Source organism: Mirounga angustirostris, unplaced genomic scaffold, assembly GCF_029215605.1.
Source record: "Mirounga angustirostris isolate CCGP_5_RB_7025 unplaced genomic scaffold, mMirAng1.0.hap1 SCAF_14, whole genome shotgun sequence".
Taxonomy (NCBI): domain Eukaryota; kingdom Metazoa; phylum Chordata; class Mammalia; order Carnivora; family Phocidae; genus Mirounga; species Mirounga angustirostris.
Window position 1 is genome coordinate 36,689,601 of NW_026991722.1, and position 22,832 is coordinate 36,712,432.

The 22,832-nt window shown below is 41.2% G+C and overlaps 1 protein-coding gene and 1 long non-coding RNA gene across 3 annotated transcripts in view; both read right to left on the reverse strand.

Moving 5' to 3' along the window:
• Positions 1-70, reverse strand: part of GALNT1 (polypeptide N-acetylgalactosaminyltransferase 1) — a 125,907-nt gene extending 125,837 nt beyond the window's left edge. For both annotated transcript variants that reach the window (XM_064577748.1, XM_064577747.1), the window contains exon 1: positions 52-70. The gene's annotated coding sequence lies outside the window, so the exon portion shown is untranslated. The remainder of the gene's footprint in view (positions 1-51) is intronic.
• Positions 71-3,338: 3,268 nt separating this feature from the next.
• On the reverse strand, positions 3,339-21,471 carry LOC123852651 (uncharacterized). Its single transcript, XR_006792964.3, has 3 exons — positions 21,172-21,471; positions 4,861-4,956; positions 3,339-4,771 (listed from the first exon to the last, which is right to left on the reverse strand). It is a non-coding gene; the product is annotated as an uncharacterized LOC123852651 (long non-coding RNA).
• Between the last annotated feature and the right edge of the window lie 1,361 nt (positions 21,472-22,832).

The window sequence follows — 22,832 nt, forward strand, 5'->3', positions numbered from 1 at the left end:
GTTTCACGTCGAGCAGATCACCGGGTGGGAGGAAATGAAGGTGCCCCTCACCTCGCCGAGGAGGTTCTGGATCGACCCCGGGCCGAGCGAGCGCAAGGTCTGCTCCGGACCCGGGTGGGGCCGAAGAGCACTTGGAGCTGGAGGACTGTCGGCGGCACCTTCGTGCGGCCCTTCTGAGCCCCGCGCCAGGCGGCGGGGATGCAGGAGTTCCAGGACGAGGGTGGGCGGTGAGAGGCGAGGCCGCCGACCGGCACCGCCGGAAGAGGCAGCCAGGCCTTGGGGGGACACAAAACGCCCCGGCCCCCTGCGGAATGGGGATTGTTTGGGGAAGACTCTCCTTCGTCGTGCTCTGAGAGGGGCCCTTCCACGGTACCTCCTTGGGAAACACTCCGCTCTAGCACTAGTTCCATTAACCCAGCCGTAACCTTCCTCTGAAGAGAAGACCCAACCCTCGTCCTCTATCACTCACACGAGGCATAACCAAGAGTTATTTTAATAAATTAATGTTTTACTTTAAAATCATCCAGAGGTCTTGGGGCGCCTGGGTGGCTCAGTTGGTTAAGCGACTGCCTTCGGCTCAGGTCATGATCCTGGAGCCCCGGGATCGAGTCCTGCGTCCGGCTCCCTGCTCGGCAGGGAGTCTGCTTCTCCCTCTGACCCTCCCCCCTCTCATGTACTCGCTCTCATTCTCTCTCTCTCAAATAAATAAATAAAATCTTTAAAAAATAAAAAAATAAAAAAAATAAAATCATCCAGAGGTCTTTATATCCTGCTTGCCATCCAAGAGCTGGAATGATTGAGAGTAATGTTGATACTATTATTTAAATGGTCCCATTTTTATTTTTTTTTAATAAATGCTGTATATGTCACAGAAAGAAGCAAAAGGCTGTAAGCAAAAAGATGTTACCGAGGATTATCTCTGGAACTCCCTTGTTTTGTGCTTATCCACATTTTCCAAATATTCTAAAATAAAAGTTAGAAGTTGCTTTTTAAAGGTACTTCTATAATTATCTTGAAACAAGGTAAATGATGGTTGGCCTGGTAAGGGTACCTAAAGGAAACTTCACTTTGAAGTTTGTATCTCTTAAAAATATTATAACAAAAAAATAAAATACTGTATCTAGGTGGAAAAGACTTGCAAATCATGTATCTGATAAGGACTTTATTTTTTATTTTTTTTAAAGGTTTTATTTATTTATTTGACAGAGAGAGACACAACGAGAGAAGGAACACAAGCAGGGCAAGTGGGAGAGGGAGAAGCAAGCTTCCCACCAACCAGGGAGCCAGATGTGGGGCTTGATCTCAGGACCCTGGGATCATGACCCAAGCCGAAGGCAGAAGCTTAACGACTGAGCCACCCAGGTGCCCCAAGGACTTGTATTTAGAATATATAAAGAACCCTTACAACTCAATAAAACTAATAATCCAATTTAAAACAGGCAAAAGAGTTGAATAGACATTTTAACCAAAGAAAATATTTCAATGGTCAACAATAGCATGAAAAGATGCAAAACATAGTCTCTATAGAAAAAGGCAAATCAGAACCACAGTGAGAAAGCTCTTCATACCTTCATCAATGGCTGTAATAAAAAGGACTGACAATGACAAGTGTTGATAAGGAGAAAGAGAAATTAGATCCCTCACACACTGCAGATGGGAATGTGAAATGGTGCAGTCACTTTGGAAAAGTTTTCTTAAAAAAGGTTATTCGTAAAAGTACCGTATGATCCAACAATCCCATTTCCTAGGTACGTACCCAAGAAAATTGAAAACATGCCCATATGGCAAGTTGTACAGAAGTATTCACCAGCAGCATTATTCATAACACCCAAAAAGTGGAAACAATCCAAATGTCCAGCAACAGGTGAATGGGTAAACAAAAGGTGATATATCCATATAATGGAATGCTATTCAGCAATAAAATGGAATGAAATATTCATGGAAGATACAACGTAGGGGCACCTGGGTGGCTCAGTCAGTTAAGTGCCTGCCTTTGGCTCAGGTCATGATCCCAGGGTCCTGGGATCAAATCCGTCGAAGGGCTCCCTCTCCCTATGCCCCTCCTCCTCCACTTGTGTTCTCTCTCTCTCAAATAAAATCTTTAAAAAATTGTATTAAAAAAGATACAACACATAGGAAACTCAGAAACATTAAGCTAAGTGAAGGCAGATGCAAAAGAGCACCTATTGTATGATTCCATTTCTGTGAAACATCTAGAAAAGACAAATCTATGCAGACAGTTTACTGGTTGCCCAGGTCTAGGGCTGGGGATGGGAAGTCAATGCAAAAGGGAACAAGGGATCATTTTGGAGTGATGGAAATGTTCTAAAATCAGATTGTGGTAATGGCTGCACAACTCTAGATTTACTAAAAATCACTGAATTGTGCTTTTGAAACTAATGAATTTTATGATATATAAATGTTATCTCAATAAAACATAGGTGAAAAAAATCTGTGTGCCTCAAAGTAGCCCAGGAAAATATTACCTTATCTACTGGTAACAAGTTCTTCACAAAAGCAAATGGAGTATGCTGTTTGCACTGTAAAACGTAATAAAATGCACTTTTTGCAACTCGTTGTACAACCAAGCACAATAACCCTTCCACACCCTCAATCTACCCACTCTTACTCATTCAAAATGTGTCTTCACTTTACCCACTAGAAGAATTGGAAATGAGGTAGAAAAGGGTAAACATCCTTGAGAGCAAGAAAGAACTGGGTATCTTACAACAAGGAGAGGGGTGTAAAGACTCAGACTGGGAATCCAAAGTTAGGACATTGACATAATCTTTCTCAATTTATTTCTGTCTCCCCGTCAGTCCTATGCCCCAGACTCACCGGCTTCTTCCGGCTGTGATGTATTGCTCCGGGGGGAGCACTACCTTTGGGCCAGATAATGGTATGATTTAGGATTTTTTCATGATTTTATGGGTTTTTCATGAGTTCTATGATTCTACCATGGAAGAAATTAACCTTTAGAAGATTAGTGGAGACATGAAGTGGACTAACCTACATGAACTAGTCTACCGGCCCTGACTTTTTCTCACCAAGGCCCCTGAGAGGCGCACCAGGGGCGCTGCTCCATTGAGTGAATGATTAATTCAGTGCCTTGTTTCTACCAGACCCTCCCTATTATTTGAATAATGCTAATATTCTTTTAACTTGTGAATGAGGACTAGTTGTTTGTTCCCAATTAGCTAGAAAGAGGGAGAATAGGATTCATTGTAATGGGGACATGTGGGAGATTGCCTAAAGCAGGGTAAACTGCCCAAGAATAATTGAGCCCACGTGGTGGGCGGGAGGGGGAGGGAGGGGATCTGTTACACAGAATTGTGTGTCAAACATCCTGACAGGATGGGGAAGAACAGAAGAAGGTGACACTGAAAGAGGGATAGGCAAACACAAGCCCACACAGGAGTCAAATGACATGAAGTAGGTGGTAATTACGCAGAATGTGTAAACGCTATCATTTTATGATTTTTCACTTCTTGTTTTGCTTTTCCCACCGAAGGCCTAGCTGCCTTCTTGGGCTTGAAGCCTCGGGAACGTGGGGGCCCTTTCTCCTCTCTACACGTGCTGGATTTTGAACGGTCTCTACACTTTCCTCCCCAAGTGTCTCTTTTATGCATGCATTTCAATGACCAAATCAAACCCCATGCCACATCCAGCTTCCAAAGGAGCAGAAAATGCAATCAATTCCAACATTGTCCCCAGAAGGCAGAGAGCTTCGAAAATTTGGATTGTAACATTAACGACTATCAGAAGTATGAAAATGGGAGGATAACACTTTCTTTAAACTTTTTATTTTGAAATAATTATAGATTCATAGGACGTTGTAAAAATTGTACAGAGAGGTCCTTTGTACCTTTTGTCCATTTCCCCCCTTTGGTTACATTTTTTTTTTTTTTAAGTAAGCTCTACTCCCAACCTGGGGTTCCAACTCTCTACCCTGAGATCAAGGGTAGTATGCTCTACCGACTGAGCCAGCCAGGCATCCCCTTTGGTTACATCTATAACGTAAAAAGAACTACATAGCATAAAATCAAAACCAGGAAATTGACATTGGTATTATGGGTGTGTATAGGTCTGTGCCATTTTATCAATTTTATCACATTTTATCACTGTAACAACTATCAGAATCAAGATACAGAACTATTCCATCAAAAAGATCTTCCTCCCGCTACCCCCTCATAGTCACACCCACCCCTCCCCAGCCCAGTCTCTCTGACCCCTGGCAAACTCTGTTCTCCATTTCTATACTTTTGTCATTTCAAGAATGTTATATAAACGGAATCATACGGGATGTGGCCTTTGGAGACTGGCTTTTTTTTTTTTTCCACTCAGCATAATGCCCTTGCTTGTACGTGGGTCATTTTATTTTGTTTTGTGCTAATCACTCTGTCAACTGGACCAGGATGGAAGTCCTGGCTCCCCACTTGGTCTTCTCTGCCGCCACCCCAGCCAGGGGGTTGGGAGTCACTAGGGGTACCTTGTCGCAACAGGGGAAAGGGAGAAGGTGCAAGCTCTCTATTCAGCCTTTGCTGACTGGGATGGAGTGAGGTTGCATTTTTTTCTGCAGAGGTCGGCTGGAATTGGGAAGTTGCTGTGTAAAAGTTTTCTAGGTTGCCCCTTCCCTGGTTCTTTAGTTAGCAAGAGCAGGCATTTCTTGGGTTTTGTTTTGTATTTTGTTTTTTGTTGTTGTTATTGTTTTTAAAAGCCTGTTCCCATGGTGTTTCCAGGTTCCCAGCTTCTGCAGCACTCAGACCAGGGTCTATAAAACAAAAGAAAATTCAGAGAGCGCACTGCCCTGTCATCCCTCAGATCCCAGGGGCCCGTAGTAAATGGTTTTCTTCTCCCTACCTTTCAGAGTCTTCTCATGTTCGTTTTACATAAAATGTCCAGGGCTTTTAGCTGTTCTTAGTGGGAAATGCACTCCGTTCACTATTCCATCTTTTTCTGGAATCAGAAGTTGAAAATAAAGCTTTAAAACATAAATTAGAGGATTGCAGATTATTCCTATAAAAATGTCACCCCCGGTTTCTTGCGTTCCAATACGCTTTCTTGAGTCAGAGACGAAAGGGAAGATTTACTGCAGGTTTACTGGGAATTCCACAGATATACTAGGGACATTTCTATGGGAGACAATGTTTATATGGAAACAAATGGGAGAAATGCTGGGAACTGATAGATCAGGGACTCAGTGGAGTCTGAGGTCAGTAAGTGTGGAGGAATGAAAAGGTTGAGACAGCGAGAGCCCAAGGCACTGCAGGTGGAATCGGCCTTGCCCCGATATGGCTCAGGAGACACCATTTGGACATATGGCCAATGATGGCAAAGAAGGAACTAAGAAGTTGAAAATGAAAATGAACCTAAGAAACTGAAGATAAGAGAGTCAGGGGCACCTGGCTGGTTGGGTTGGAAGAGCATGTGACTCTTGGGTCATGAGTTCAAGCCCCATGTTGGGTGTAGAGATTACTTAAATAAATAAAATAATATAAATAAATAAATAAATAAATTTTAAAAAGAGTTAGAAGTTATATTTATGTTATATTTATTTATATTTAAGTTATATTTAAAAATATAAATTTTTTAAATTTTTAAGAAAAGCAGGAGTCAAGATAGAAGGAAAACCTAAGTTGGGGACAAAAATCATCAAGGACAATAGAAACAAGTCTTAGTTGGCACAGATTTGGGCAGTCATTACTTAAAAGCAAATCAAATGGCATGAACCTGAAATGAAGAGAAATGGAAGAGATGTTGGGTTTGGGGCTCAACTTACGGAGTAAGATGACACAATTTTAACTATCAATGCATAGGAATTCATGGTATGATTAGATGGCATTTAGGAAGAACCAAAGAAAGAAAACATGTTAAATAGCACGGGGTTGGGGAGAAGACTGCAGAATTTTTCCAGTCAAGACTGAGTTTTAGAGATTTATAAAATACATTTTCTTGTCCTCTTCCATTCTCTGGCTACACACATCAGCCAGGGATTCCAGGCCCTGCACAGTCTGGTTCCATTTCCACCTGTCCCAGCCCTCTTGCCCACAGTTCACCCATAAGCCTCTGCTCCAATCACACCACCCACCCCCCTGTTCCCTCCTCCCCACATTCGTTATGCTATTTGCTTCCTTGCCTACTTTCCTCCACCTATTTAATCCCTAAGGATGCCGCTCCAGTGCAATTTTCCATACCTTCTACAACTTCTTCAATCAGATTGATTTTTTCTTTTTTCTGAATTCCTATAACTTCATTATCTGTAGCATTTTCCCCCCAACACAAATAAGCTGCCTCATCCCATTGTTGCTATAATGTTTTATGTGTTTAAAGCTCCTATCACCTCCTGGATGGTTTGCACTGTACTTTGCACATTTTGAATATAGAAGTAATACATACATAGGATACAAAATTCAAATAGGACAGGAAGATATGAAGCAAAAACTTATAATCTCTCCCCCAACAGCATTTCCAGAGGTAACTACCTTTAATTTGTTTGGTGGTTGCCATCCCTACCTCTCCTGATGAATAACTCTCCTAACTCTAAATAGTATACTTATAGTTCCAATTCTTGATTTATCAACTTCAGACTGTGTTTGTTAGTTTTTGCTGTCATACAAACAATCCCCAAATTGTAGCTTATAATAAACACTTATTGCAAGCTCACAAACCATTGGCTGCCACTATGCTGGACTTGGCAAGCCTTGGCTCTATGTATCTTCTAATTTCGGGACTTGGGCTAAAGGAGTGTCTATCACTTGGGGTATGCTCTTTCCATGGCAAAGGGCCATAGTTAAAGAGAAGCAACCAAAACACATTTCTTTGTTCAAAATCATTCATATGGCTAAGGCCAGAGTCAATGGAGTAGGGATGACACTATTTATGCCCCACCAGAAGGCACAACAAAATCATATGGACAAAGAGTATGGATGTATAATCTATTACAAAGAGGGAGCAGAAAGTTGGGAACAATGATCCAATCTATCCCACACAAGTTTCTATTGATTCCCACTTAGCAAAGATAAGGAATTGTGATGGTGGGTGGCTCAGTAGGTTAAGTGTCTGCCTTTGGCTCAGGTCATGTTTCCAGGGTCCTGGGATCAGGTCCTGCATCAGGGTCCTTCCTCAGCGGGGAGCCTGTTTCTCCCTCTCCCCCGCCTGCCTCTCTGCCTACTTGTGCTCTCTCTCTCTCTGTCAAATAAATAAATAATTTAAGCAAAAAGATAAGGAATTGAGCTCATTCACACTACCTCTGATTCCCTCCTTTCCTCAAAATTTTGTTAGTTGTATTATAAGTAGTTCTACTTTATAACTTTATAGAGAGAAAATACTTTCTCTCAACTTTGGATAGTGCCTAAAGTATTCAAATTTAGCTAGTATCTTCAAGTCCTCATTATAAAAAATGAGGATATGTACACCCTTACACTTTCATACCCCTTCATACCCTCTCTTCCCCTTCTATCTCATAACTCATACATTGTGAAGTTTCATAACATTTCCCCTCTGTTTTGGAACTATAATTAAGTCTTCTATGTGTTGTATACAAGTTGATTCAAAAAAACTAAAATCCAGTAAGGAACACTTAAAATACTCTAATTGTTGTAAGTATTATTTTCTGCAGAATCAAGAAATGTAGTTGGACTTGTAGAGAAGGAAATGGGGTTGCCTGGGTGGCTCAGTTGTTTGGGCATCTGACTCTTGATCTCAACTTGGGTCTTGATCTCAGGGTCATGAGTTTAAGCCCCACGTTGGGCTCCACAAGCCTACTTAAAATAATAATAATAATAATAATAATAATAATAATAATAATAATAATAGTAGTAGTAATTTTTAAAAAAAGAAATGAAAGTCTTTTCCTAAGTATGTATAGGTCCAAAATGAATATTTCCAATACCAAGATTGAACGGTTTATCACTCTTTAAACTCTATATGCTATTCAGAATCATGCTACATGTGATTTGTTTTACAGAGGCCATGATTTTGTTGTAGAGGTTTTCATTTTTCAGGGAGTTTCTGTTTGCCTTAGTCTTTTCTCATTGACAGAGGAAACAATCACCTTCACTCTATCACTAAGTTCATGCAACTCTTAAGTCATATTATTTGTTGAAGCAAACCCATTTTCTTTTTTTCTTCTTTTTTAAATTTATTTATTTGACAGAGAAAGACACAGCGAGAGAGGGAACACAAGCAGGGGGAGCGGGAGAGGGAGAAGCAGGCTTCCCACAGAGCAAGGAGCCCGATGCGGGGCTCGATGCGGAGCTCGATCCCCGGACCCTGGGATCATGACCTGAGCCGAAGGCAGACGCTTAACAACTGAGCCACCCAGGCGCCCAGCAAACCCATTTTCTTATCAAATACATTCATCTGCAAGTCTTCTATGTATTTTACTTTTAACCAGTTGCTTTTATGCCTGCTGCCCAGCCAAGAGCCTAAGGATTCTTTTTATTGCTATTCTGAGTTGTGGCCATTAATTCTTGGATTCCATATCTTCATCTTTTTTTATTTCTATTTTCATTTTCTTAGAGCATATGCTCAAGTGATTTTTTTTTTCCCAGAAAGGGAGGTAAATATTGAGTTCGTTCAGGCTGACTTGCAGACTGATAAATTGGCTAGGTTTAGAATTCTGTGTTCCAAGCCACTTTCTGTTCACATTTTGAAGGCATTGTTCCATTGTATTCCCGCCTAAGGCTGGAGAATCTGAAAGCCAGTATGATTCCCTTCTCTGCAAATGAGTTGTTTTTGCTCTCAGGAAGCTTTTAAGAGTTTTCTCTTTAACTTAGTGCACTGAAATTTCATTAGGATGTGTGAGTTCACAGTGAATGCTTTTTGAAAAGCATTCAATTATTTAACCAACAGGCATTTTTGATATCCTATTACATGGTCAGCAGTGCTCAAGACATGTGTGGTACATATAAGAGGAACACAATTATTTCTCAGAGGACTTTAATCTATAGGACAACACTTGCAGTCTAGCTGAAGAATGAATTCTTAAATGGCTCTTACATAATGAATTCATAATGAGCCAAATTGGATTCAGACATTTATTTTGTGTCTGATGAGATTGTGTTTAGTAAAGTCTATTTTTGCACCTTCTGGTAAAAATATTAAATTTTGTGACTTTGTGACCAGGGAACAAAGTTAGCCATTCCTTTGTTCTGTTGCCTCTTTTTGCTAAAACTTAGTTACCTTTTCTACTAATCCTTCCCCATTACTGTCGTGAAAAAATAATTTAAAATAAACATTTCAAATCGTATTATGACAGGCCACTTATTTAGCAAACGACTATAGAAGTTGATGTTTTGTTTTTTTTTTCATTTCCTCTTTTTGGCTTGTCCTGCAGCGTGGTCACATCTACAATGAGCTTTTTGCTAGTTCGGTCTGTCCTCTTGAGACTATTATTATACTTTCTTTTAGGGTCATAGAACCCACATTCCCTTACCTAGGTATCTATACCAGCAAAGAAAATAAAACCGTGAGCATTTTTGTCTTTTTCTTGTGGGTATATGCCTAGATCACTTAGACCACGAAGGGCAGATTCCTGCCATCACAGTGAATAATGACATGATCTCCTTTCAAAGTAGATAAGAATAAATGAAATCTGACTGAAAACAAAGACCTGAGATGGTTTCCCCCCACAGAAATGAATAAAAGTGAGGATACTACCTCCGAATGTCTTTATAATCTCTGTGTCTCCAATAAAAGAAAACGATCAAGGAATATTCTAGAGAAATTGGTATTTAAAAGCCTGGGAAAAGAGCTTACTTCTTCTATGAAAAGGCCTTGAGATACCTTAAATTCATGTTTCTCAATCCTAGTGTGATTCAGAATCCTCTGGAGATGCTTGGGAAAAATACAACTCTCTAGGTCCCACCCTTGGAATATCTTGGAGCAGGTAGAGCTGGCTTTCTCCACTCCCAACCCCGGAGACCTTCCAAAAACTTCTTTGAGATTTTTTTTTTTTTTATAGATGTTGATCTGGCAGTTAAAAACCTGAGGATCTGTATTGCAAAAGAACAGCTGACTGCTGTTGCCAAGTAGTTGCCACCCACCCCACCCTGGAAAGATATTGCTCTGTTCTGAAGGCATTGCAGTGTTTCTTTCTTTGCTTGTCTGTTAGTAACTCTGACTACTAACTGTTGTTGACTTAATTAGATGATATATAACATTAAAATTTCCCTTTGGGAGGTTTTCTCAGACAAACAGTCAGAAGACAAATCTTAAAGCAGAGGAAACTGAAGTCCTAACAGTGGACGTGTGAGTACATATACATTCCAACACACACAGAAATCACCCTCTTACGTATACACACAGGTGCACACGACTTGTTACTTTAAAGATGAGGCTTCAGAATGAAATGGGAACATCAAAATTTCCTTCTGATGCATGACTAATCAGAAAATCAGCTAGCCATGAGAGGATGAAACAATTTGAAAGACCATGGGAAAATGAGATAAAATATTAGGATTTCAGGATAGAGAGGAACTATATGGTCATTAATTCCCAACCTTTCTGTGGTGGCTTAATGTCCCCCACGGACCCACTGATCAAGTGGTCATCACCTCAGATTTGAATTTTTCCAGGGATGGGGAATTCAGTGACTCCACAGGTCTCTCATTCCACTTTTGTTTGACTCCCTTAGAAATTTCTTCTTCACATTGACAGGAAAATCTGTGTCCTTTAGTTTCACCTTAACATCTATTTTTTCTGATGTTAATATAGTTACACTACCTATTTTTCTGTTTTTGGCATTTTTTCCTATCTTTCCATTTTCAACTGTTTTAGTTATATCTTTTGAAAATGACACATAACTAGATTTTTAAAATCTGTGCAACTAAATTTGTTTTTAAAACTGAGTATATTCTATTTAGAATTCTATTTGAACTTGTTTCTGCTGTTTATTTCATACTTTCTTTTTTTTATTATTTTATACTTCCTATCTGTCCTCTTTCTGTTTTTGTTTCTTGTGTCCTTTTTTGCCTTTTAAAAAATTCATTCTGCTTTTTCTCCCTTCATTTTATTTTTACCTGTCTGGTAGTTTGGACATTATATACACTACTTTTATTTGTTCTAGAAAGGTTAACAATATTTAGATTCACTGGTAATTTTATTGATGTATTTCTCTCTGAAGACATCTCTAGTCAAATCCCTTGTACATTTTTTTTTCTCCTTGTCCATTTTTAAAAATTGGGTTATCTGCCATGTTATTACTGAGTTGTAAGAGATTTTATATATTCTGGATACAAGACCCTTTTTTTTTAGATTTTATTTTTAAGCAATCTCTACATCCAACGTGGGGCTCAAACTCACAACCCTGAGATCAAGAGTTGCATGGGCTACCAACTGAGCCAGCCAGGTGCCCCTGGATATAAGACCCTTTTCAGATATAATATTTACAAATATTTTCTCCCATTCTGTGGGTTATCTTTTAACTTTCTTGATGGTGTCCACCGAAGCACATTTTTTAGTTTTGATGAAGTCTAATTTATGTACTTTTTCTGTTGTCACTTGTGATTTTCATGCCATTTCAGGCCTCCCATGGAGCAGGGAGTCTGATGCGGGGCTCGATCCCAGGATCCTGGGACCATGACCTGAGCCGAAGGCAGACACTTAAGGACTGAGCCACCCAGGCACCCCCTTGTTGTCATTTTCATCAGAGCAAATTGATTTGTCATTTGTCATTACATTGGAACTATAGTCCTTGGGGTTCCCAGCTTTATACAGGGTATCATTCTAGATTCTGCACTTTGGGCTTGCCTTGGACGTTAGCTTCTGATTTTTGTACCCTGAAGGGCTAACGAAGGAAAGCTCAAGGTCCCTAGGGTTGGGCAGGTGGCCGCAAGGTGAAAGCCAACCTCAGGGTTATTTTTCCTATCTGGATTTCAACTTTCATTTCCTTTTTGGCTTGTGGGCTTTTTTTTTCCCCTAAAGATTTTATTTATTTATTTAACAGAGAGAGACAGAGAGAGAGAGGGAACACAAGCAGGGGGAGTAGGACAGGGAGAAGCAGGCTTCCCGCAGAGCAGGGAGCCTGATGCGGGGCTTGATCCCAGGACCCTGAGAGCATGACCTGAGCCGAAGGCAGACGCTTAACGACTGAGCCACCCAGGCACCCTGTTGTGAGGCTTTTTTACTGCAATTTCAGTGATGCATTTATGAATACGTGTTTTTAAAATTTTTATTCAGCAGTTTTAGTTGTTTCTTTGGGAGAGCTATTTAAGGTATACTGTTCATCATAGTGCTCTATAATACCAATTAGTCCTCAGACACACAGCAACTTCTACAATTCAGAGAAAAGAACCTATTAAAAAGTTGCTACTTTTGATTATCTTTTTGATGCAGCTCACAATCTAAAAAGACACCTCCTTCAGAGGAAGTGCTTGGGTAATCATTCCCACTGCTCACCTTTAGCTCCTCCACCCTGTGTCCATTCAACCTCCTTGAGGTCAAGGTCTTGGGTCAGAAAGAGAGCTTTCCCAAGGCAGAGAGCCCCAGGAAGAATGAATATGTGAAGACATGGGGCATCTGGGTGGCACAGTCAGTTGAGTGTCCGACTCTCAGGTCATGATCTCAGGCTTGTGAGCTTGAGCCCCCAATCGGGCTCAGCTTTGCAGTCTGCTTTGCAGTCTCTCTCCCTCTCCATTCGCCCCTCCTTCCTCTCTAAAATAAATAAACGAAAGTTTTAAAAAATATATGTGAAGAGAAGCAGCAGGAACAGAGTGCCAATTGAAGGTCAGGAGCAGGTGGATAGTCAGATAAAACAGAGGAGGAAAATGTGAGCATCAGAGTGAGAGACTAGAGTTAGAGTGCCCCCAGGAGAGCCCTCCAATATTTGAGGTCAGTTTCATGTCTCCCCCACTTCCTTAAGCTGTGCCTCTCTATCTTTCACATTGTAGTATGAGAACTGTCACTTAGAATGCTGCTAGCGGAGCCGTGCCCACCCACCTACTCTCCATGGCAGACCCTGTCACTCCATTAATGCAGTCAGAACTGCTCCAGCTTTGCCCATCGACTCATTTTGAGCCATCATCTAAAACATTCCAATTCTTTTCCACAAATAACACTCATTCACATGTCTCCCATTTCTTATCTTATTAGATGTGCTTAAAAAAAAATCTGAGTGCATGAACACACATTTATCACCTCACTTTATTAGTTTAATCCTGCCACTCAAGCCAACAAGAGCTTTTAGTCCTGATTCTGTCTTCATCAGTATTTATTCTTTTCCTTGGCATTTGCAAATTTGATGAGTACTTTGCTATCTATCACTCCAAATCACCGATAAAATATTTAGCTAGATCAAGGCTTCTGTCTTAAAATTTCCTTCCAAGTTGATGTGGATGCATTTCTCAATACCCTTTGGGTATGACTGTTCAACCGTTATTAATCTACCTTCGTTGTATTTGTACTCAGAACAAATCTGCATGGATGACATGTGTGTTCTTGTCAGTAACCTTGTCACAAGTACATGCTCTGCTTACCTACCAGTATAGCAACCATCTCAAAAGAGTGAAACCAAGACAAGTTCAACAAGACTTGTTCTTGGTGCAACCATTTCAGAGCCTAGCAATCTCTGCTACCTTTCGAAGTGACTCACCAACATCCTTTTATTAATTCACTCCAGAAAATGACCCAAGACTGTCATCAAACTCACCAGTTTAGGGTTTATGGACCATGCTTTCTTCCCTCTTTTGAAGATCAAAAACCCATTTAAACCCATTGAAATTATTTAGCTTACCCAGTTGAACTCTTATATTAGGTAGGCAGCTATAAAAGGAGGCCTAAAGCACAGGGGCTTAAGCAAAAAATAGTTTATTTCTCTCTCACATAAAAGCTGGGTAGGTATCTCTGGTTATGATGGCAGCTTCACACATCAGGGACTCTGCATCCTCCTCTCCTGTTGTTCTGGCTTCTTAACAGGTGACTTTGACCTCACAGTTTAAGATGGCTTTACCTGCTCCTTCTCTCTTCTTCATTTGAGCCAGTGGGAAGACAAAATGGAAGGAAGGGAAGGGCATGCTCTTTCTTTTAACGTGAACAAATCAGAAAGTGCAGATTAACACCTTTGTTTTTATTTCACTGGTCATAACTTAATCACAGAGCCACATCTAGCTGAAAAAGAGGCTGGAAAATGATCATTTTCATCTCAAATTGCTGAGGACCTACCTCAGGTGACCAACTCATCCCAACTTACCTGGGTCTTTTCCAGTTTTAGCACTGAATGTACTGCATCCTGGGAACCTTCTTAGTTTGAAGCAAACAGGAAAGTTTGTCACCCTACATCTAGCTAAAACTTGGGAGTTCTCAAGAAAGAAGAGGAAAATAGTTATTGGTGGACCACTAGGTCTCTTCCTTACTCCCCAGTTTGTCTATGGACCCACTATTTCTTCCTATATGTGGAGCTGCCTTTCCTCCTTTTAGCTTCAACATTCTCCTCCATGAAATAGAAGACTGGGGCACCTGGGTGGCTCAGTCAGTTAAGTGTCTCACTTTGGCTCAGGTCATGATCTCAGGGTCCTGGGGTTGAGCCCTGTGTTAGGCTCCACGCTCAGCCAGGAGTCTGCTTCTCCCCCTCCCTCTGCTCACCCCCACCCCCCCGTTTGTGCTCTCTGCTCTCTCTCAAATAAATAAATAAAATATTAAAAAAAAATAAATGGAGGGGGTGCCTGGGTGGCTCAGTCATTAAGCGTCTGCCTTCTGCTCGGGTCATGATCCCAGGGTCCTGGGATCGAACCCCACATCCAGGGTTCCCTGCTCCGCTCTGCTTCTCCTTCTCCCACTCCCCCTGCTTGTGTTCCCTCTCTCGCGGTGTCTCTCTCTGTCAAACAAATAAATAAAATCTTTAAAAAAAAAAAAAAAGAAATGGAGGACTAAAACAAAATAGGTGTTAAGGAATCTGCTTATCCTCATTATCTGTCACACTGGATCTACTGTCCATTCTCCCTTCTTTTGCCTCTCCCTGAACAGTTACTTACAGTACCTTTTGCTGATCTTGGCATTGAAAAAAAAAAGTCCCTCAGACAATTCACAAAAGAATATATAAAAATAGCCAAGAAGCAGATGAATAGGTGCTTAATGTCAGTGGTAATCAGGAAAACTATCTATCTATGATCTATTCATTCATCCATCCTATGTTGCTTTTCCAGAAGGTTTTATAGATTCTCATTCAGTTGGGTTTCTCTAGCATTACACTGGTTGCTCACTTTTTCTTCCTTCTCCACTACCTTTTTGTTCTAGTCAACCATAGTTTTTTTTAAGATTTTATTTTTAAATAATCTCTGTACCCAACATGGGGCTTGAACTCACAACCCAGAGATCCAGAGTTGCATGCTCTACTGACTGAGTCATCCAGGTGCTCCTAGTCAATGATATTTTGATTCAAGTTTTATTTCTATACACTTCCCTCAGAATCTTACATTTCCTAGTTTCTGTCTTTCTGGAGTGTATATTATTTCTTTCAATGGATCTAGGAAATTTACCTCTTCTCTCAAGTGGCATCAGAATAATATTAAATGGTTCTTTTGGCAGGGAAAATATGAATGCAGAAACATGAGTATCCCTTTAAGAAGGGAATCAGCTTTTGATGAAGGGGAAGTGAGGAAGCAATCTCATGACTTTTTGTTTATTCAGGTGCAGTACAGTAAATCGCCTCTGTTCCAGAATATTTCCAAGGCTCATGAGTTACACAGCTCATTTCCAAGCTTGCCTGGGCAGATTAAGATCAAAGGTCCCGGCAGACAGTGTTCAGCTCTACTCTGGCTTTCCCTTCTGAAGTCATTTGCTTTTTGCTTATTGTCACTCAAAGCCCAAGGAGGTGAGAACTCTCAGATGTGTTACAGAGTCAGCCTTTATCTTTTAAAATGAAACACTATCCTTCATGCACTTATATACCTCTAGGTTTGTCAACCATGTCTTAGATAACCCCCCAGAACATATGCAGTTGTACGAGAGAATGAGAGCCACATGCAGGCAGAAGCCGACATATGAATGGAAAGAGAACACGCTGCTGCTGTCTCTGAGGCCTGCTCCAGCCTGCCTTGTCATAGATTATTTACTGTAGCCCAGACTTTCTTGCTTAATCTTATAGGATCTGGGCTTCTGTTACTAGTACCCAAAAAAGCCTCGGACAGTAAGTGTGTCCCTCCTGCCAGTGGGGTCCCAGTCAATGACAGCCCTTGGCAGTATCTGGATGTTGAGAAGGCGAGATCAGATCTGGACCCTCCAGACCTGCAGGCTGGGACTTGGAAACCCAGATGGCAGAGAGGATAGGAAAGAAGGCAACTCAACCAACAGTTCAGATGTAAACAGTGGCTTATTCCTCCAGACTCTGGGCCAAGGTCAACCTGGTAAACCAAGTGATCATCATCTACGGAAGGCAAAATAAGAACAGTTCCCAAGATTCTTTGGTTGGGTCCATCACCATAACTCCTCCTTCATTGATGGAGTCTCTTCTGGAGAGTTGGAACACCCCCTCCCCCAGTGCTTCTAGAAACTTCTAGAAACCTTTGAGAGTAACTCACAGAAAGGCCCCTATCACTCTATAATAAAGCCTATCATTCCATGCATTCTGAAGCTTCAGTTAATTTTTGAATATAAGTAGTCCCTTCCAATCAAGACTATCAGATATTTAAGGAAGGCCCCAAAATGAGTCAGGTTGCAAAACAAATAGGAGGGAAGAAAAGAAACCTGGAGAAAGAGACAGTGAAGAAAGCAATAGAGACTTTAAACAAAAAAAAAAATCCGAAAATACCATCCTCAAAAAGATAAAAGAGGACATTTCACTCTGCAATAAAAATAGGAGTTTCTGAACAAGAAAAATTAGAGAAAAAGAAAGAGTATTTGGAAATGTACAATATGGTATAACTCTAATATATGAATATAATAGAACACATAGAAGATGATGTTGAAAAAAATCTCCAAGAAGGTAGGTTTAAAAGGCAAAGATGGAGAAATCAGGAAGGTGGGAGGGATAAAATGAGAAAATTGGAGGTCTATTCTAAGAATCCAACATCTGCTAATAGGAATTCCAGAAAACAGAACAAGGAAACAGAAGGGAAAAATCTGTATCTCTAGATTACATGGGCCAACCAAATAAATGCCCAGCCAAACAGACGAAAAAGACTCACACGGAGGACCATTATCATGACATCTCAGAACCTGAGAGAGAAAGAGATCCTACATGCTTCCAGATTGGGATGGGGATAGAAGGGAATCACACAGAAAGAATGAGAAAAAGAAGAATTGGATTTTAGAAATGTAACAATGGAGCCTGAGGAAAAATGATGTGGTCAATTGTGTTGTTCAGGTCTTGTTTACCTTTACGGATCTTCTGTCTATTTGTTCTGTCAAGTACCAGAAAAGAAGAAAGTTGAACTTTCCACTACAATCAGGAATGTGACTGTTCGTTCTTTCAGCTCTAACAGTTTTTGTTTCATGGAGGTTGGACGTCTGTTGTTAGGTGCATCGCCGTTGAGGATTGCTACATATTCTTGGAGAATCTACCCCTTCTCATGATGTAATACCTCTCTGAGTCCCTAATAACAGTCCTCTCTCTACAGTCCAGTTTATCTGTGTTAATAGGGCTACGGCTACGGTGCCTTCCTTTTACTTCCTGTTTACATGTTTTATCTTTGTCCATCTAAGACATTTAATGTGATTATTGATATGATACGATTGGGTTAAATCCTACCATCTCGCTAGCTGATCTTTTCCACCTGTTCTTTATTTCCTTTTTCCTCTTTTTCTGCCTTCTCTCCAGTAATTTGAACACTCTATGTGATTCCATTTTATCTCCGCTATAATTATTATGTGTACCTCCTTAAAAATTTTTTTTTAGTGATTGCCCTCGGATTTACATATATTTTTTTAAATTAATCAGAATCATCTCGAACTATCTATAGCACTTCACGTTTAGGATAATGGCCTTACCACCATATATTCTCAATTTCTTCCTCCCATTCTTTGTGCTATTATTGTCATACTTCTTTACTTTTACATTTACTTAAAACATGTAATACTTGACCACTGTTTTGCTTTAGGCAGTAGGTTATGTCTCAGAGTAATGAAAAATAAGGAAAAAAAGAATTTTATTTTACTTGATTCAATTTCTAGTTCTCGTTTGTGGGTGTAGATCTAGTTTTCAGTCTGATATATATATATATATATATATATATATATATATATTTTTTTTTTTTTTTTTTTTTTTTGGCCTAAGAACTTCCCTTTACTATTTCTTGTAGACTAGATATGCTGGCAGTGAGTTTCCTCAGTGTGTGTTTCTCTGAGAAAGTATTTATTTCTCCTTTTTTTCCCCCAAAGATATTCTTGCTGAGTATAGGATATTCTGGGTTGAAAGCTTTCTCTTTCAGCCCTTTAAAAATGTCACGCCATTGTCCTCCTATTTTCTTATGAGGAATCTGCTGTCAACTCTTACCTTTGTTCCTTTGTATGTAATGTTTCTCTCTAGCTGCCTTCAAGATTTTCTCTGTTTTTGTTTTCAGTAATCTGAATATGATATGCCTGTGTGTGTGTGTGTGTGTCACTTTGGTTTCGATCCATTTGGGTGTTCTCTGAGCTTCTTGAATCTGTGATTTAGTGTTAGTCATTAATTTTGGAAATTCTCAGGTAATATTTATTTATTGATATATTTCTTCTGCCCCATTCTCTCTACCTCTCTCTTTTCATTCTGGAATTCCAATTATGCATGTGTCAGAGTGTTTGATAGTGTCCCACTGTTCCTTGAATGTTCCGGTCCCCTTTCCCCTCCAGCCCCCAATACATATACTCTTCTTTTTTGTTTTTTCTTTTTTTTAAGGTTTTATTTATTTATTTGAGAGAGAGAGAGAGAGCATGAGCAGGGGGAGGGGCAGAGGGACAAGCAGACGCCCTGCTGAGTGTGGAGCCCAAGTGGGGCTTGATCCCAGGGCCCTGACATCATGACCTGAGCCAAAGTCAGACACCCAACAGACTGAGTCACCCAGGCACCCCTTTTCTTTTCTATTTGTATTTCAGTTTGGGGAATTTCTATTAACCTATTTTGAATCACACTCATTATTTTCTCAGTGGTGTTGAGTCTACTGATAAGCCAGTTACTACTGTACTTTTCCTTTCCAGGATTTCTGTCTGATTTTTTCTTATAGTTTATTATAGTTTTCATCTCTTTGTGAAATTAGTCATCCCATCTTGCATGTTGTCAACCTTTTCCATTAATCACATATTAATCAGAGTTATTTTAAATGTCCTGTCGGTTCCAACTTCTGTGTCATCTCTGAGTCTGGTTATGATTTGTCTCTTGGGAGTATGTTTCTTCTACTTCTTTGTATGCCTCATAATATTTTATTGGAAACTAGACATCTTGTGTAGGACAAAAAAACTGATGTCATCATTTTTATGCCTGGCAATTGGCATGTCTTTCCTTCAGGGAGACCTTTAGTATGGGGGTTTGGAGTAATGTCAGCAGACATGGGACTGGGCTTGAGATGAGCCGTGGCTGTGGTTACCTTCTGTGTGCCTCAAGCTGCAAATTCCTGTAGGGACACTTCGTGTTTAGGGTGAGGGTCGCTTTATCAGAGCAATGCCTCTTCCAGCCTGAGCTTTAGGTCTTCCCTTTGTGCCACACATCTCAGAGGGTCTGTTGGAACACTCTGTTGCTATCCTGTCTCTCTCACAGTATTCTGCTGTTACTTACTATTTAAAATGTGCTAATTTAGCAGTGGCAGGGGCATAGAGGGAGTGTATTCTCTATTTTCTTTGTTGGTCTGATTGAACCTCAGATGTAGGTGTGCACCATGCCCCTGAAATTAGGGGTGGAGGAGTGGCTTTCTCAGTTCTCCTGCCCCCCTTTCAGCAGTGGCTGTGCGCTCTGCACCATCCTGCCTCTCCCACAGTATGCTTTTCTTTTTTCCTTGTTCCCAGCTACAGTGAGTTTTCACCAATGGCGGGGGGAAGCATGGCTTGTCGCCCTCCCCCCGCCCCACCTCCTGCACTCATGCGCACACACACACCACCCCCCCACCCCTGCACACAGATCAAGGCTTGTATTCTGTCTAAAAGATTGAGGGGGCAGCGCCTGGGTGGCTCAGTTGGTTACGATCTGACACTTGATTTCAGCTCAGGTCGTGATCTCAAGGTTGTGAGATCCAGCCCTGCATGGAGACCCCCATCTGGCCCCACAGTGAGCCTGGGGCAAGCCCTGTGTCGGGCTTGTGCTGGGCGTGGAGACTGCTTAAGATTCTTTCCCTCTCCCTCTGCCTCTTCCCTGCCCCCACCTCTCTAAAAAAAACAAAGAAAGAAAGAGAGAGAGAGAGGAAGGAAGGAAGGAAGGAAGGAAGGAAGGAAGAAAGGAAGGAAGGGAGGATGGATCCAGGAAGAAAGAAAAGAAAGATCGAGGGGGAGAGAATCTACGAAAAGTTTTTTGCCTCTCCCACAAGGGCTGTTGTAAAGGACGTTACTGAGTTAATGGAGAGAGTGGTGGTATGTACTATAGATGAGATAAAAGTGCCAATGTGAAATATCCTGAAGTTGATGACGGTAGTAGAGTTTTGTAAGAAAATAACCTTATTCTTAGGAAATCTACGCCAAAGTATTAGTAGGTTAAGGGGCATGGGGCATGAAGCCTACTCTCAAATGACTCAGGATAGATAGAGAATAATCAAGCAGATGTGGCAACATGTTAAAAATGGGTGAATTCAAGTATAAAAGAGTTTTCTGCATCATAAAACTGCAACTATTCCGGGCGCCTGGGTGGCTCAGTTGGTTAAGCGACTGCCTTTGGCTCAGGTCATGATCCTGGAGTCCCGGGATCGAGTCCCGCATCGGGCTCCCTGCTCGGCGGGGAGTCTGCTTCTCCCTCTGACCCTCCTCCCTCTCATGCTCTCTGTCTCTCATTTTCTCTCTCAAATGAATAAATAAAATCTTGGAAAAAAAAAAAAACCTGCAACTATTCTGAAAATTTGAAGGCATGGCAAAATTAAAAGTTTTTTTAGAAGAATCAGTTTGTTCCACTCAGGATGTAGGGAGAGCTCATCCTTAACACACACACACACAAAGGCCGACTAACTTCAAACTCACAATGTTTTTGAAGCCATTGGAAAGCTGCAGTTGCACAACCACTCAGCAGCCCAACATCTAAGGAGCCTCAAGCACCTTCAGGCGAGGGAGGTTCAGCCATTCCCTTACCTGCGGTGCATGTAACACCTGTAGGAAGAACTTGGCTGCAACCGTTGATGGACTGATGAAGGGCCAAGTGTGAGTTGATGGGACAGTGTTGAAGCTCCTGGCTGGTGTTCAGCTGATCCTTTCATTCAGGCTCTCAAGAAGGAAAAAACAGAGTTAAACCCCAACGAATTTTCTAGAACTCTGGGGTTAGAAATAGCAGATGCAGTCCCTCCACTGCAGGGAAGGAGGGCACTGTCATTAGAACCAGGAGATGGAAGGGGTGCAGTGTGGAGAGAGCTCCTGATGGGAAATGAGATTTTCTGTCTGGGGATGGAGGCAGAGGAGGCGACCCATAGAAAGGGAGCTTGGGGGGCAGGGTGGGGGAATGCCCAGAATTCATTCTCTTCCTTCCTCCCACTAATCTCCTGCTGGCCTCTCCCCAGTGGCTGAACCCAGAGAGCCAGGGAGCCGGTTGACACAGGCTGCCTCCTGGGGCGTGCAGGACGCAGGGGGGTGGGGGTGGGGATGCAGTCTGGACAGACAGAAGCTGTCTATTGTACCTGCCAAACTGGCAGGTGGTAGCCGAAAAGCACAGAAATTAGACGTTTGGAGTCCTCAGTGCTTCTTATTAATCACATGCCTTTGGGCAAACTCCTTTCTCTCTCTGATCCTGTTTGTGCATTTATAAATACTAAGAGCCCTGCCTTCCTGCAGGATGGTTGTGGGTTTTAAATAAGATAAAGTGTGTATGTGAAGTGCTTGGCTCCCAGTTAGTTTTCAATAACTTAAAACTTAAAAATTTTTTTTATAGTGATCATTGTTCTAAGTATAATTGTTAGCAAATGAAAATCTTAGTCTCTCCCTGTGGAGATGTCCAAGAGATCAGGAAATTCTACAATGTCAATGAATGAAGAAGTTAAAATGGGAGAGACTGGTGGAGTGTTATCAGGAATATTCACATGCCCCTACCTTTCAACCCGGTAAATTCCACTCAGGTATTTATCATGAGGAAATATCATTTGAAAAGTAAATCCTGAGATGGTCCATAATCTTTTTTTTTAAAGATTTTATTTATTTATTTGACAGAGAGAGAGATAGCGAGAGAGAGAACACAAGCAGGGGGAAGGGGAGAGGGAGAAGCAGGCCTCCCGCGGAGCAGGGAGCCTGATGTGGGGCTCGATCCCAGGACCCTGGGATCATGACCTGAGCTGAAGGCAGACGCTTAACGACTGAGCCACCCAGGCGCCCCGATGGTCCATAATCTTGGCTCTCCAGGCAGAGAGATCTAGATGGGAATTCCAGTTCTGTCACTAGTCATATGACTTTGGGTAAGTTACCAGCTTCTCTCAGCCTTTCCTTATCCTTCTATAAAAGGGGCATGAAAATAGTACCTGCTGGATAATTCTTGTAAGAATGTATGTAAAAACTTAAGACAGAGCCTGGCCCGCGTAAAACAATAAGCATTAGCACTTTTACTTACAGTAGTGGAAAATAGGATGCCCTAAATATTTCAAAATAGGAAAATGGTCAATTTATGGAATGAAATAGTATGCAACCATTAAAAATGATGTTTTAGGAAAATTATCTTCACGGCCTGTTGTAGGCAAAGATATTTACTTATTTATTTGAGAGAGAGAGAGAAAACTCGAGGGGGGAGGGGCAGAGAGAGAATCTCAAGTAGG